The sequence below is a fragment of the Castor canadensis genome, chromosome 5 (genome assembly GCF_047511655.1).
Source record: "Castor canadensis chromosome 5, mCasCan1.hap1v2, whole genome shotgun sequence".
Classification (NCBI taxonomy): Eukaryota; Metazoa; Chordata; class Mammalia; order Rodentia; family Castoridae; genus Castor; species Castor canadensis.
In genome coordinates this window covers 13,354,722-13,372,017 of record NC_133390.1, presented here as the reverse complement: position 1 = coordinate 13,372,017, position 17,296 = coordinate 13,354,722, and the positions used below count along the sequence as shown (strand labels likewise).

The 17,296-nt window shown below is 36.7% G+C and overlaps 1 pseudogene; it reads left to right on the top strand.

The window, feature by feature from the left end:
• Window positions 1-216: 216 nt before the first annotated feature.
• Window positions 217-1,532, top strand: LOC109676256 (E3 ubiquitin-protein ligase RNF26-like; annotated as a pseudogene).
• Window positions 1,533-17,296: the final 15,764 nt, after the last annotated feature.

Sequence of the window (17,296 nt, the reverse complement as noted above, 5' to 3'; positions counted from 1 at the left end):
TGAGGTCGCTCCTCCAGCCCGGAATCGCTTTCAGCTTTGGAGATGTTTTGCGTCTTCGCTCTCGAGCAGCCCACCATCAAAACCTGGACTCTTGGAGTGGCACCTGGCCCTCTTTCTCTCTAAAATTTCTCTTTCCTCCAGCCCTTAGCTTTTTTCCCTGGAGAACCGAGATTGCACACTTCCCTTCCAGATTAATCCTTCAAATACTGACATCTTTGACAGCCCCCTCTCTGAAGAGACATCCTTGCTTTCGGACTGAACTCCATAGCCCTATCATGGAGGCTGTGTACCTGGTAGTGAATGGGGTGGGTCTGGTGCTGGACGTGCTGACCTTGGTGTTGGATTTCAACTTCCTGCTGGTGTCCTCCCTCCTGGCTTCCCTGGCCTGGCTCCTGGACTTCATCTACAGCCTGCCACACACGGTACTGACTAGTCTTCTGCACTTGGGCAGAGGCGTCCTGCTTTCACCGCTGGCCGTGATTGAAGCCTTGGTTCTGTTCACCTATGGAGACTTGCAGGCCTCGTGTACCCTGCTGTGTAACTGCTGTTCTGGCCTGGAGAGCCTAAAGCTCCTGGGGCACCTGGCCTCTCATGGGACGCTGCGGAGTCGGGAGACACCGCACTGAGGTGTCCTCAATGTGGTCTCCAACAGCCATGCTTTGCTGCGCCAGGCCTGTGACATCTGTGCCATTGCCATGAGCCGATAACAGCCTAGTCAACATCTGCCTCATTGGCACACAGAACCTCTTCTCCCTGGTGCTGGCCGTGTGAGATGCAGGGATGGGACCTATGTGGAGGATGACAGATGTGGTGGCCGCTTTCCTAGCCCACATTTCCAGCAGTGCTGTGGCTATGACCATCCTTCTTTGGACCCCTTGCCAACTAGCTCTGGAACTGCTGGCCTGAGCTGTCTGACATCTTACTGGTTTGGTGTTGGCTGGCTTGTGTGCTGGCAGTGACTGACTGTGTTGTATCCGGACCTCATTTTGAGGCTGGTCACCCAAGCTTTCAGTCAGCTTCATGCTCGGCCATCCTACCATGGACTCCGAGAGGATGTTGTGAGGCTATCTCGCTTAGCACTGGGTGTGGAGGCCTGGCACCGAATCTGGAGCAGTAGCCTCCAGTTGGCAAGCTGATCGAATTGAGGAGGGGCACCTGGGACCCCCCAGGGTGTTCCTAGAAGAGTGTTTTCAGTCAGGACCTAGAGACAGGACACACATCCAGAAACAGTGCCCAGAGCAGGGGCAGAAGAGGAGGAAATCAGGACCATCAGAATTGAATCTGCCGGGGCGGGAGAGGCTCAATGAGGAGGAGCCGACAGCTGGACAAAACCCATGGAAGTTGCTAAAGGAGCAAGAGGAGAAGAAGTCCGTCATCTGCCAGGACCAGTGCAAGACCGTGCTGCTCCTGCCCTATCAGCACCTGTGCCTGTGCCAGGCCTGCACTGAAATCCTTATGCGCTACCCTGTCTACCACCGCAACTGTTCACTCTGCCGCGTGGCATCCTGCAAACCTTCAATGTCTACCTCTAAAGACTCCCTGCCTGCCTGCCCACCCTCCACGCAGACTGCGCTAGGATGGCATTAACAGCTAACCTCCGGGTTCTAACCTGAATTCCCTCTGCTCCCTTGGCTGCCCTGCCAAGCGCCAAGCTATATGCCCATGGAGATGGGATACCCTGCAAGACTTTGATCTGGTTGGGAAAGGGTAACATAGCTTCTCTGAACCTGGTGTGTCCTTTGATGCTGACGGTGGTGAGTATGTCACTATGCAAGGGCCCTAAGACTATTCGCAGTACTGTCTGTCATCCAGCCTGCCCAGGGACCACCCATATGCCAGCTGTGGGGCTATCCCTGTCTGCTTCCAGTTTTTCTGTTTGGGTTTTTTAGGTCCTTTTCCTGCCTCCTTCCCACTTTCTCCCTAGCTTCTGCATCCACAACACATCATTGTTATTTGGGTGTTTTGACAACTCAAGGGCCTTGGGTTGTGTTCAGCCAGAGCCCCTGTGTGCTGGTAGGCTTGGGAGTAGAATCTCTCAGGTGCTCTTAGAGCTATTTCTGCCTGTCATGATCTTATGAGACTCCCTTCCGACCCAAACCAAAAGCTGAGATCAGGAGTTTATTCCTATGCTACACCTGGCTTTGGGACCATATACCCTCAGGCATCCCAGCTCCCTGGGGAGTCTTGGGAGGGTAACCAGATTTCTACTCATTCCCTCTCACTCCCCATGTGACATAGAAAAATGCTGTGCCTCTTTGTCTGTCCCTGGCATTGGGGAGGGCAGACCCTGAGCATATTTTACTAGGGTCCAAACAGAAGGGGCCACAGCCTGGGGCCTGCAGCTCTCTGAGAGGTCTATTTGACCCGTTACTGATGACAGCTCTGAAAAAAGAAACAAAATTATCAGTAAAAACAAACCCAGAAGTGATGGAATGGGCACATTAAGACCTTAACAGAGCTATTATGAATATGCTCAAGTATATAAAGCAACACAAGAAGATTAGAATATTAGTGAAAGCTAAAAAATTAAAACTTTGCATCTCAAAAATACATTGTCTGCAATAAAAAGTTCAACTATGGTTCTTATGATTGGAGGGAAGTGTCTATCTCTCCAAAAATCTCACAGGTTAAAAGCTTGGTTGTTAGTTGATGGGCTTTTGGAAACTTGTTGGATTAATCCTGGGACATGTGACCAATAATAGATTGATTTCTTGATGGACTCATAATATGATGATGCTATTGGGAAGTGGAAGAAGGCAGGGTGAGGTCTACAGGAGGCGGGCCCCAGAAAGATATACCTTGTCCCTGGCCCATTCTGTCTCTTCCAGGAAGTCACAACATGAGCAGATTCCTCTCCATGATGTTCTTCCTTACCTCCAACCCATAGCAATGGAGACAGCCAACCACAGATTGGCACCTAACTGTGGACTGAAACCTCAGAAGCCATGAATCAAAATAAATCATTCCTCCTGTATGTTGTTTTTCTTAGGGATTTTTGTCATAGTGATAAAAGACTGACAAACACAGTGGTATAAAAATCAAATTTAACATTACTGAACAAAATATCAGTGAGTTTAAAAATAAATAAATACAGCCTGTCTAATGTCACCCACCCACCCACCTATAGTCCTAAGTATTCTATGTCTAAGAAAGTAAATCAAGCCCATAAAAATTAGCTTCTCTAAAAATATTTGACTACACATAATCTTAGCCAAACAAAATCAAGAACATAACAAATAATTGACACTATTGAAATTTAATCAAAATATCATTTGAGTACTTTAGTGGAAATGAGAGAGAATATAAAACATAGCAGACCAGGAATGCCACTTTGAACTGTTAGAAAAGTCGAATTTAAAAATTTATATAAATATGTTGGAGAGCACAAGAAGAAACTAGGAACAAAGAATTCAAGGTTCCAAAGACAGCAGATTGGGAGACTTAGAAGAATAACAAACAGATTGAGAGATTCTTGTCAGCCGCTGAACTTGACTCAGAGCATCTTTCCCTTTGGAATATTTGCCAAAGTCTAAAGTGAACATCAGGCAATCCTTAAAGGTCAAAGCATAAAAATGGTTTTGGCCACCTCATGATTCTGAGAAAATAATGATCAGAGTTCAAGATTTTCTTAAACAATCTCCTTAACTGGAAAAACTAAAGAAGTATATTTCATAGATAGGACAAAACAGGTAGTTAGAACCTGTCAAAAATTCAAGAGAATTCACTAGGAATAAACTCTGTTTGAATCATGGAACTGTGTTTTTTCTATTTACATATAAGCAAAACAATTAGAACCTCTCTAAAGAAAGATAACGTTATTTTGATTTCTCACAGTTTTTATAAATATGTCAAAGTATAAATCAAATGCTGTGAGGTATATGAAAGGAAAGCACATAAAAAATAAGAACAGAACAAAACAAGCGAGAGACTATATAAAGAGGTTAAAACATAACTCATCTCTCTTTGTAAATGATATGATTCTATATGCAGAAAAACTTAAACACTTCACTCAAAGACTAATAGTAGTTACAAATGAAATAAGTAAAGTTAGAGGATACAAAATCAACATACAAAAATCAATAGCATTTTATGCACCAATAATGAGAATGCTGAGAAATAAATCATGAAAGGAATTCTACCCATCATAGTTTAAAAAATAAAATAACCAGGAATAAATTTAATCAAGGAAATGCAAGTTTCTACAACAAAAATTATAGATATCAATGGAAGGAGTTCAAAAAGATTAAAAAAATAGAATGATTTCCCATGTTCATGGATTGACAGAAATGGTATTGCCAAAATGATACTAATACACAGAGTCAATGCAATCTCATTAAAATAACTGAGCACATTCTTCATAGATTAGAAAGAAAATCCTAAAACTTCCTATGGAAGCACAAAAGATTCTGAATATCTAAGGCAATTTTTAATGAGAACAATAAAGTTAGAGACATAATACAACCTGACTTCAAAATATACTCCATCCTATAGTAATCAAAATAGCATGATTGTAGCATAAAAACAGACACAGAGACCAGTGAAACATGAAAGAATATCAAGAAATATCCTCATGTGTTCACAGGCAGCTGCTTTTCAGTGAAAGTGCCAGAAGCATATATTGGGCTTCCTTCATTAGCTGGTTCTTGGAAAACTGAATAGTCACATAAAGCACATTGAAACTTGACCCCCATCCCTCACCCTAAAAGAAATGTACTCCAAGTGGATCAAAGACCTAATGTAAGCCTAGAAACTTTGAAAGTAATAAAATAAAACATGGTGAAAATACTTGAAGGTTTTAGTAGAGGAAAGAATCTTTTGAATAATAGCATAGGAAACAAAATTATATCCAACTCAGAAACTTCTGCACAGCAAAAGCAACAATAGAGTGAAGAGACACTTACAGAATAGGAAAAAAAATTTGCAAACTAACAGGGCTATTAGGGAAATGTAAGTCAAAATACACATGAGATACCAGCTCACTATGGTTAGAATGGCTAGTATCAAAATCCAAAAAATAACATATAGAGAAAAGGGAACTCTTGTGCACTCCTGGTGGGAATGTAGATTATTATAGTCATATGGAGATCACCATGGAGTTCCTTCAAAAGCTAAAGATAGATCAATCATGTGATCCCACTATAATCTCTTCTTAGTATATATCCAAAGAAAATGGTATCCATATGTCAAAGAGAAATCTGTATGCCCATGTTTTTTGCTGCATTATTCACAATAGCTACAATAGGGAATCAACCTTAGTTTTCCACCAATGGGTGAATGGATATATAAAACGTGGTATATATGCATAATGGAATATTACTCAGCCATAAATAAAAATAAAATCTTAACACTTGGAGCAAAATGGATAGAACTAGAGGACATTATGTTAAGTGAAATAAATCAGACACAGAAAGACAAATACTGTGTGTTCTTTCTTATTTTTGGATGTTAAAAATGTCAAATGAAATATAATAGAGATTACTACAGCTTGAGAGTGGAAATAGAGGGAAATTAGATAATGAGTACTAAAACATAGTTAAAAATAAGTAACAAACACTATTGCTCTATGACAGGTAAAGAAGTATTTGTGAATAAAATGAACAAAAAGATCTATGAAACGGAACAGAGCCCAGAGCTAGACCCACATAAATGTAATTAGCTGATCTTTGACAAAGAATGAAGGCAAAATAATGGAGCAGAGTTTTGCAACACAAGGTGCCTCTCTAACAGGTAACCTTTGAGATTTCCAAAGAGATCTTAATTATTGCTCCAGGCAAAACCAGGACATGCACATTATAGGAAGGGAAAATTTGAAAAACTTCACTCCATATCTCAGTCTTCTTCCTGCTTTTACTGGACCTTTCTTTCCTTGTCTCTTTCAACTTTCTGTAAAATTTAACATTGGATAAGTTGTATAATTTTCTTGTTCATTTTGTTGTGGATTATGACAAATAAAAGCTATGTATTATTTCTGCAGGAAATACACATAGATTGATCAGTGGAACTGATAGTGAGTCCAGGAATACATCTATCTACTCCTCATCTATCTGAAACATTTAGTTTTGATAAATATTCTTAGGCAATCAATTCAATGGAAAAATGGTGATCTCAACAAGTAGTTCCAGAAAATGTGGACATGTTGACAATCCAAAAACCATCTTATATCATGACTTACAGAAAAATTAACTCAAAATGGATCATAGATTTATTTTTTATAAATTTTTATTAGGATATGATCATTACACAGAGGGGGATTCATAGTGAAAATTTTGATTAGACTTATATTGTACATTATCTACACTGCCCCCATCATCTCTTCCCCTCAACCTTCTCCCTGCTGCACTTAAAGTAATTGCAAAAGGTTTCTTAGTTCTGTCTCATATAGGTATATGAGGTCCATCTACCATATACCAGCACCTTAATCTCCTTCATTCACCATCCCCCTCCCACTAGTATCCCCCAACACATATACACTGTACCTGTTTTTTCTTATTAATGTTTAAGTTGATGCTCAAAGAGGTATTGCAATGTATGCCCAATGCACATGTACTGTACTTTGATCCATTCAACCCCTTCCATTTCTCTCCCTTACTGCTTTACCTCCCACCTCCCATTTTTCAACAGCTTTCAACACACATCCTTATATCCTCTACCTTCACATCTTATGTTATGTAACATTACTGATGCTCTATCGTTCTCTTTTCCTTTCCCCCTTTCCCAGAGTTCCATAGGTAGTTCCAATATTACAAACGTGTTCTACATCTGAGTTTGTATATGATTATATATGTATATGTTTATCTTTGGATCCATCTTTCACAGATGAGAGAAAACATGTGACTTTTGTGTTTCTTATCCTGGCTTACTTCATTTAACATGATGTCCTCCAATTGCATCCATTTACCTTCAAACCACATGTCATTATTCCTTATGGTTGAGTAATATTCCATTGTGTATATATACCAAATTTTCTTGATCCATTCATCAGTTTTAGGGCACCTGGGTTGTTTCCAGAGTTTGGCTATTGTGAATAGTGCTGTGATGAACGTAAGTGTACAGGTGTCTCTACTGTATCCTGTTTTACATTCCTTTGGGTAGACGCCCAGGAATGGTATCACTGAATCATATGGCAGTTCTATCTTTAGCTTTTTGAGGAATCTCCATACTGCTTTCCATAGTGGTTGTACTAATTTGCATTCCCACCAACAGTGATCATAGATTTAAAATGAAGATAAAACTGTCAAGTCACCAGAAAAACATTTGACACTACCTTCCCAACTTTGTTTTAGGAATGCATTTCCTAGGACTAAACTCATTACATATCAAAAATAGTAACTGAACTTCAACAATATTAAAAGCATCTGTTGTTCCATGAAAAGCCATAAAAATGAAATGGAAAGCAACAAACTAGGATAAAATGACATACACAATGGAAAAATATTTCCATCAGATGTATGAGGAATTTTTGTAACAAAATAATCAGAAGAAAAACAACTCAATAAAAAGGGCCTAATATTTAAAGAGACACTTCAAAAAATAAGACATGTGGTAACCATGGGCAATAAAAAGGCAGCCAGTGGTGCTAATCATCTAATGAAAACACAAATGAGACAGTTATGCACTTCTTATGACGTTTATTCAATGATTACCTTCATATATGATAGCAATCCCATTTAGCCTATGTGTATAGTAAGCTAAGCCACCTGTTTAGGTATGCTGTATGATGTTTGTACAAAAAATCACCTACAGACACATTTGTCACTTAGCCATACAACTTAGCCATACTCTCACCACCTGACCCAGTAATCCTGCTCATGTGTACCTACAAGTAGACAGGTTATATGTCCATTGTATTCACAGTAACTCGAAATATTTTTTAAAAGCCATGGTTGGGTAAAAATTTTATTGTTTTTAAGCTATTCAATGTGATTTTTCTGAGAAATAATAAGGAACTATTGATGTATACAACATAAGGATGAATCAGAAAAACATTATGTATGATTCTATTCATATGGTATTTTAGTAACTACTAAAGTAACATATTTAAGTCAGATTATTGGTTATTGGAGGTAGTTTTGAGTGGGGATCTACTTCTATGATGTACCAGATAAATCGGCAAATGATGGAAAGTTTCCTATGTTGCTGTGGTGGTGACACAGTTGTACAGCTAGATATTTTGTCAGTGTTCCATGAATTATACTCTTAAAGAAAGTTAATATTATTTTATGCAACTCTATTCAATAAATTGATTTTTACAATTAGCATTTTCTTAAATAAGTGTGACATCAAGTGTGTAGACATATGTATTTTTATTTTTCACATATATTTATGTATCATTTTCTCACTAATGTTCCTCTAGAATGAGTTCCTAAAAATGTTATTGTTCTGTCATGAGGAAGATTGCTAATAATAGCTAAGGTTATTGATGAATGACTTGAAAAGTTTATAAAATTCCTTATTATTTGTAACATAATATTTCCATACCAATTTCTATATACCTGTGCCAGTATATATTATTAATCACTTTAATTTTTACATAAAGAATAGACAAAATATGTATTCTGATTAAATATTAGTAAGTGTTATTATAGGAGAGAAAAATATTTTTGCAGTGATTGATATTTATAGTACTTTTTTGTACATTTTATATATTGCAGAAATTAGCATTTAAATTGTATGATACTATTAACCATCTACAGCTTTCTCTTAGCCTTGTATAATTGAAGAAGCATGTAAATACTTTCATGAAATAAATTCAATCAAGTACTTATAGCAATTAGAATTTATATTTTTATTACAGAGGTGAATACAATTATAGACTTTTTTGGATTGATAATATTCAAATTGTTATGTTTGTGCAATTATTAAACTATGGATATTATTGGAATATGTGTCATTTTCCAAATATTATGGACTGATTTCCAAAATGATTTAGCAAAATATCCATCTTTTTTTGTTTGCCTGGAGTTTCTGCAGTTGAGTTCATTTATTAGTCTATTCTATATTAATAGCATAGATTTTAATCTTCTCATTTCACTTTCTTTTTAATATACTTTAATGTCCACATGATAAAATGAAGTGATTTTACAAATGCAACTTAATGAATTTTTATATGTGTATAAATACATTCATAAATCTACCAACCAGATTAAAATATGAAACAATTTTAGCACCCTGAGGATTCCCTCAATTACTTTCTTCATCAATGTCCTCCCACCAGAGGTAACCATGGATAATTTGTTTTATCTTGTCTTGAATTTCCTTTAACTTCACAGAAATAAAAACATACTATGTGTGTATTTGAGACCAGCATACGTACTTAGTATAATTTTTGACTCAAAATATTTAGTTCACTAATTTATAACCTTGAATCCCAACATGCCATTGTCAAATAAGTACATGGACAGCAATTCATGGAAGAAGTTAATAATTTATTAGATACTATGCAAAATTACAATGGCTTCCCCTACAATTCTAGAGCACTAGTTTGGGTCACAATTTTTAATTAGAAAGAGCATGGTGGTTCATGTCTGTAATTCAGCTACTCAGGAAATGGAGAAGGGGAATCATGGTCCAAAACCACCCAGGCAAAAACTTGACAGCCTATCTTAAAAAACAAACTGAAATCGAAAGGACTGGGGCATGGCTCAAGTGGTAGAGTGCTTGCCTGGCAAGCATGAGGCCCTGAATTTAAGCCCTAGTACCACAAAAAAAATTGTGTGCATGGCTAAATACTAATGGTGTTAATGCCTTGCAATTCATACAGAGAATAATATTTACCTTTCTGAGCATTGATTTAATTTAGTTTATTGAAATAGAAATTAAAATGTTGAATCCATAAATTTGTTAATCTGTTGTATGTGATCATTTATGCAAATATTGAGCAGGGACTCATCATATATTTAAGCAGGAAGGAATATTTCCCTATTTTCTCTATATTCCCCCAGAGAAATGGCACCAACTTCTCTGCCCAGTCACTGCTTACACAGGTAGGTATATCACTGCCTAATGGATTGACTTTTTCCACTTCACAGAGGGAGTAGATTGTAATATTGGGTTTTTACCTGTGTTACTTTACATTGATGTACAAAGTACAAACTTTATGTGTATGTTTTGCCACTCATAGGTCTGCAACATTTAAGAGTAGTAATGTGGGCAAAGTACATTATGTACATGTTTGAAAATGTCATAAGGAAACCTGTTATTTTGTACAGTTAACACCAGCCAAAGAAAAAAAGAAATGTAAAAACATTTTAATATGAATAACTAATAGAAGAATAGTAACTAATATTCTTTATATTTTGTTTTGATGGCTATTAGTATTTTTAATAGTGAATAATTAATAAGAACAAATGAATGGAATAAGTATGAGAAGTCCTTAGAGGGCGTTTGAAAGTCAACTAGCGTACCAGGATGGAGACCACATCTTTCAACATATGTTTGGGCCAGACAGGCTTCTCATGCATAATGTTTTTCTACAAGAAATTCTACCAGAAGATGGCCAGCATCAGATAACCTCAAAAGACACTCTGAGACAGATTTCTGAGTTAGGAAGTTTTTGCCATGGGAATCTAGGATTACCAGACATAACCAAGCTGCATAAAGTGAAAAGAAAGTTGGAAGATATAATGTAGAGGTGGAATTATATTGTTCAGAGACACATGCTTTTTTGTGACATATCATGACAATTATTTTAATGAGGGATTTCAAAAATATAAAAATAGCTTAATGAAACATGAAAAATTTAAAAATGAGAGGGAGGAGACAGATAGGACAAAAAAGAGTAATACAGGTAGAGTGAATTTGGTTAAAGTTCATTTTTTGTTTGTTGTAAATACAACAATGAAGCCTCTGTACAGTTAATTTATGGTAATAAAAATTAAATTAAAAATAAATAATATCAGTATTATATCAGTTTTCTTCTGTGAACAGATGTTTTTTGCTTTGTGTTATTACTGTTTTATTATTTATTTTCTTATTTTTATTATTGTACTAGAAGTATATTGTGACATTTACAAAGTTCTTATAATATATCAGAGTTGAATCGCCACCATCATTCTCCTTTTTTTTTTCCTTTTTCTTCACTGTTTTTTCTTTTCTTTCTTTTTTTTTTTTCATTTTTCTTTTATTATTCATATGTGCATACAAGGCTTGGTTCATTTCTCCCCCCTGCCCCCACCCCCTCCCTTACCATCCACTCGCCCCCTCCCTCTCCCCCCCCAATACCCAGCAGAAACTATTTTGCCCTTATTTCTAATTTTGTTGTAGAGAGAGTATAAGCAATAATAGGAAGGAACAAGGGGTTTTGCTGGTTGAGATAAGGATAGCTATACAGGGCATTGACTCACATTGATTTCCTGTGCATGGGTGTTACCTTCTAGGTTAATTCTTTTTGATCTAACCTTTTCTCTAGTTCCTGGTCCCCTTTTCCTATTGGCCTCAGTTGCTTTTAAGGTATCTGCTTTAGTTTCTCTTCGTTAAGGGCAACAAATGCTAACAAATTTTTTAGGTGTCTTACCTATCCTCACCCCTTCCTTGTGTGCTCTCGCTTTTATCATGTGCTCAAAGTCCAATCCCCTTGTTGTGTTTGCCCTTGATCTAATGTCTACATATGAGGGAGAACATACGATTTTTGGTCTTTTGGGCCAGGCTAACCTCACTCAGAATGATGTTCTCCAATTCCATCCATTTACCAGCGAATGATAACATTTCGTTCTTCTTCATGGCTGCATAAAATTCCATTGTGTATAGATACCACATCTCCTTTATCCCTTCTTCCCCATTCCTGGAATAGTTTCAACATGTTTCATTTTTTTCCATTTACGTACATGTGTACATAATATTCCCACCATATTCACCCTCCTACACATTTTCCTTACATCATCCTTTCCCACTGCCACCAACCCCTCAGATAAGACCTGTTTTGCCTTTCTGTTCTCTGTTTTTGAAAGTAAGACATTTTTGCTTGTTTAAGATAGCTATATAGGATGTTTCACTGTGACATTTCTCTCTATATATTATAACCTGATTCATCCCCTCTATTTTTCTCCTTTCTACCCTAATTCCTTTCTTATGGTGATTTCAACAGGCTTAAAAATTCTATATTCTTTCTTGTACTGGAAATACATCAACCATAGTCACCATACTTAAGTGTAGAAATCAGGACAGAGAAGATTGTAGTAGAAAAGAGAATATTGATGACCAATGTGCTACTGAGTTGCTAGCTACCTAGGACAAACTTTGAACTTTCCTAAAATGAAATTTGCATCAGATCAATGTAGATCATAGCAGCTCTGGAAACAGCATATGAAGATTCTTTACCAGATACTTGTTTGTGAAGAACATCAATCATGCCTTGTTTGTTCTACCGCAGCAGTAACTTATATAACTACAAGGGCAGCAGTTTCTCTCTCTCTCTCTTTCTCGCCCCCCCCCCACACAAATACACACAAATTATGGGAAGCAGTGAATATATATGATAGCACATAATGTGAAAATGATTAGCTTTATTTAAAAACAAAATTACATTTCCCACAAACAAACTTTTAATCTTGAGTATACACAAACATGAAAACAAAATATTAAATTCAGTTAGTTGGTGGTAAATTCCATTATCAATGCTGTTGGGTATGATCCATGACAGTCAATGATTAGATTGTCAAATTCAGTCAAATTCAGACAGACAGTAATGAGATTTTAAATAATTCTGTTGATATCCCTGGAGCTTCATAAGAAAATAACCCAAGTAGGAAGCAGCAAGCAGAACTTCTTAGTAGTAGCTGTAGCAGCAAGGACGGTAGCAGACATATCCATATCTTCCATATCCAGGGCCATAACCACAGCCATAGCCATAACCCAGGCCACCATAGCCACAACCTAGGCCACCATAGCCATAGCCCAGGCCACCATAGCCATAGCCCAGACCACCACAGTAGCTTCCATAGTGACACATGATGTCAGGAGTAGAAGATTCAGTTGATGAAGATGAGTATCTTTTGGAGTCTAAGACTCCCAATCCGTGCAGGTCCTTTTATACTGCCTTAGTGGTAAGGGAGGCAAATCATAGACTATTTAGGACTCACCCTCAAGAATGTCCTAATCATGTGTTCATGACCAAATTGCCACTGTGTCAGGCTGTCTACAAATGAGATCATGAGCTTTCTAGACAAAAGCATTCCTTCTTCTGTGGCATTTGTTTACTTAAAATCCCAGTCTTAAAATTGGCAATTAGTCCCCAGGTGACCACATAAAGGATGAGAGTCCTGCCTCTGGAGACATTTTATTTTTCTTTTTTCAATCTCTTCCTCTTCTTGAATAAATACAACTTTGCATTCACAGAGTGGCCTGACATGATTAGGGAATGACAGATAATTAAGGAAGCAGGGAAATACACCTGTATTACTTGTAAACATAAATCTTTACATTTTTGGTTCAGAATTTTGCTTATTATATAGGAATAAAAATTCCCCTGTTTTAATTAGTTTATAATCTCAGAAGGTAACATATTACCTCTTTGATCACCCTCACTTTCTTTATACTGAAATAGTTTGCGTATGGGTCAAGAAGATCTGAGAATCTATGCATGTATCTTCAGGTACTATAAGCACAGTCCTAGAGTATGTTTTAATCTACATAGAATTTGAGTATTGAAGTTTAGAACATTTCATTCAGTTTTTCACTTTTTGCTTATTCATCAAATATTTATTAAGAATCTCCTGTATCAGGCACATTATATGAAATGATAATAGAAAAGATGATCAGAATAAGCAGTGCTTCCACTTTCTGAAGTTAAAATTGAGCTAAAGAGGAAAGGAGACAAAATTTTTTTTAATGAATTAGATAAATTCTAATACTGGTGATTGCTATGATGATAAAATTCTGTGAATTGTTATCAAATAGAAAAAGTTATTGGGGCAACAAAGATAAGGTATTCGTGAACATTGTCTCTTAGTGTTAAATTTTAGTTTAATTAGAAGGTGGAGCTAACCATTCCTGGTGTTATTTTAAGAAGGATAAAACTAAGTACACACACAGGTACATTGCTGCCAATATATATGTGGTATTTTTGAGGAGCTGAAAAGCCAGTGGGAAGAAGAGTGGCAACAGATGAAGCACATACAGAAAGACAAGGATCCTGATACCAATTAGCATCCAAGTCGTCAAATACTCAGCTGGTATACAAATTCAAAATTTCAGGCTTGAAATTGATTGGAAAATACAAGGTACTTAGAGCCTTGACATTGAGTGTGCTCCACAGAAAAGAGCTTGGATAGAGACTGTAAAAGAGATTGATATGGAGTCTAAAGCTTGCTAGTATTTTGTGGTCAAACTCTTAAACCAGTCAAGCAAAGGATAATTAGAGAAGCAGCTTGTGAGGTTGGAGACAAACAGAACAATGTGCTATGAAGGACTCCATGAAGTACAGGAAAGCTTTGTAGAGAGACGACAGAAAGTGATGAATGAGATGATTTGGACATGTTACATAAATGACAACAGAGAAACAATCTGTATAGTTCCCCAGACTTTCTTTAAACAGTAGAAACTCAACAGTTTGTTGAGAGTACTTGCTGATTGTTACAATGTCCCCAAACAGATTTCTTTATCATTTCTTCATGAGTAGTCTGATTATGTGTTTTTAGCATTTTGTTGACGTGATGTTGAGTTCTTGTTAGTACATCATATCATAGGTCCAATGACATTACTTTGCTCCAGTAGTTTGCTAACTTTTATCACTTGGTGTTCACCAGGTTTATAAGAAGGTTACAGTTTTCTTTAATTTTAGGGAGAGTCTTTGAGAGTAGATTAAGTATTTGTTGCTTTTAAAGTTTATACTGCTTTAGAACCATTTAATTATTTTAAAAAATAAAACCTACTATATTTATCAATTTTCGTTTTGTTGAAAAGAATTTTCTGAGCTCCATTTCCGAATTTATTCATTTATTTCTTGATATTGGTATGAAATCATAGTTTCTTACCTTCTTCCACATGTTCTTATCCCTATGAAAATTATTTATAAGCACCAACTAGCTCACACTTGGCCAGCAAGGGCTTCTTCCAGTCTTATTTATATGTTTTTCTCAGTCTTTGAACACATCTTTACTTTCTGCAGTGTTCCAAGCTGTCTTTCTTGTTGCAGCCTTGTTAGTTTTGATATAGATATTGACCACAACTTGATGAGAGATAAAAATACTTCTCACAGCCTTTTAAATGTTGATACAATTACTTGTTTGAAGTTTTATTTGAAAGTATGACTGGATTTCCATCTTTGGTTGTGATCTAACATTGACAACATAAATTTTGGAGAATGTATGGCTCTTACACAATTGTCACTAGCTGTCATTAAAACTAATTATATCTGATTGGCAGAAGAACGGATTTTTCTGAATCTTCAGACTAAAAGTTCAGATTAATGCCATGACTTGATTAGAAATTTTAGAGTGACATGATCATGATCTATTTGTTAATAACACTTCTATCAAAAGCAACACTGATTAAAACTTTGTCAAAATAATATATTTATGCACTTTATCTACCAAAAAATACCTTCAAAGCCATACATCAAAAGGAAAAATTTTGGATGAGTAAATAATTATTTCATTTATCTTTCTTTATATTAAATTCTACTTTCTGTGCTTGAATGTTTATGAAACCAGTAGTTTCATAGTCTCACATCTCTGATAAATGGGGGAGTGGTCTTCCAAGTTATCTTCAGTACTTTTATCTCATCGCCTTTGAAGGAAACACCCTAAAACTCCACTATTTGGCCCTGAACTGGAACAAGTGATAAAAATATCCACTGGGAGGTTATAATTGTGGAAATTAAGAGAAAAATAATTATTTATGGTTAGGATCAAGTCAATAGAAACTTGGGAATGCTCCAATTACATGAAACATTTACAATTGTAAACTGAAGACCTGGTGTAAATGACAATTTTATATGTATGACTGTACAGTCTTATTAAAAGCATCCTGATTGGCTATACCATGCCTCCTTAATGCCTTCAGGCACCTTCTGTCAACACAGTTATTATATTAGTCATAAAATTAGACAATGGCATGGCCACATGTTGTGGGTCCCACCCACACTGAGGACATATAAAAGGCCCTCTGCAGGCAGAAGTGTCCAGACTCAAGTCACAACACTCCTTCTCTACCCAAGGACAACCTCAACAACCAACACCATGTGTGGCAGCTACTATGGAAACTGCTATGGTGGCCGTGGCTATGGCTGCTGTGGCTATGGAGGCCTGGGCTATGGCTATGGCCTGGGTTATGGCTATGGAGGCCTAGGCTGTGGCTATGGCTGTGGCTTTGGCAGACTGGGCTGTGGCTATGGCTATGGCTCCCGTTCTCTCTGTGGCTGTGGTTATGGCTGTGGCTCTGGCTATGGCTCTGGATTTGGCTACTACTATTGAAGACACCATGGGAGACTCTCACCCTTTCTACCAGTGACATCAAGATTCACCAATTCTGAACCCCACATGTTCTGAGCCTCACCCTTTGGATGATGATGAGCTTGCAATAGAAGTTTAGTATGGTCTGGGGTTGACTTATGTGGAATCTAACAATTCCCTACATTGGAGCAAAGTGAAATTCACCTGAGACCTCATAATTCTGCTCTCATCACAATAATAGCATCAGAACAACTGCACTGATGACTTTCATGGTTGAGCTGATTTTTATGTTGACCTAATAAACTTCTTTAAGCCAAACAATAAACATTGTTTTAATTTATTTGATGTTCAAAAATTTTTACTGATGTTTTTTGGTTTCAATTTCCATAAAAGATAATGGTTATCTTCTTAGGAAGGTTTTTTTCTTATTTTTTCTAGGTTAATTTCTTTACATTGTCTACTGTTGGTTGTCATAGAAAAGTAACATAAATTTTGTAAATCTCAGTTTCTTTCTCCACTAATAGAGAAATATTTGTCATGCTAAGTAACTCATCACGAAGTGCAATATTATCTATGAATTATGTTGAGAATTCTAAAGCTACATGATAAATGATAATGTAAAATAATAGCTGCCATAATTCCATGTGCCTTGTCTTAATATAAATGAATGTTGTGATGATATTCTTCTCCTTTCTAATCTTGCTTAAATTTTTTTAATTAAAAAACTACCTCAGGAAAGTTTTTACATCATGAAATAATAGTAGATCATATAACTACTTGGCCTGCATGTTAGGTAATAATAATTGAATAAAATAATATTTTAGGTTTGGAGTGAAGTTTCTAGATCTCTCAAGGGAGTGCCTGAGGCATGGGTCAAATCTGTGTTATCTCTTGAAACTCAGCTGAGG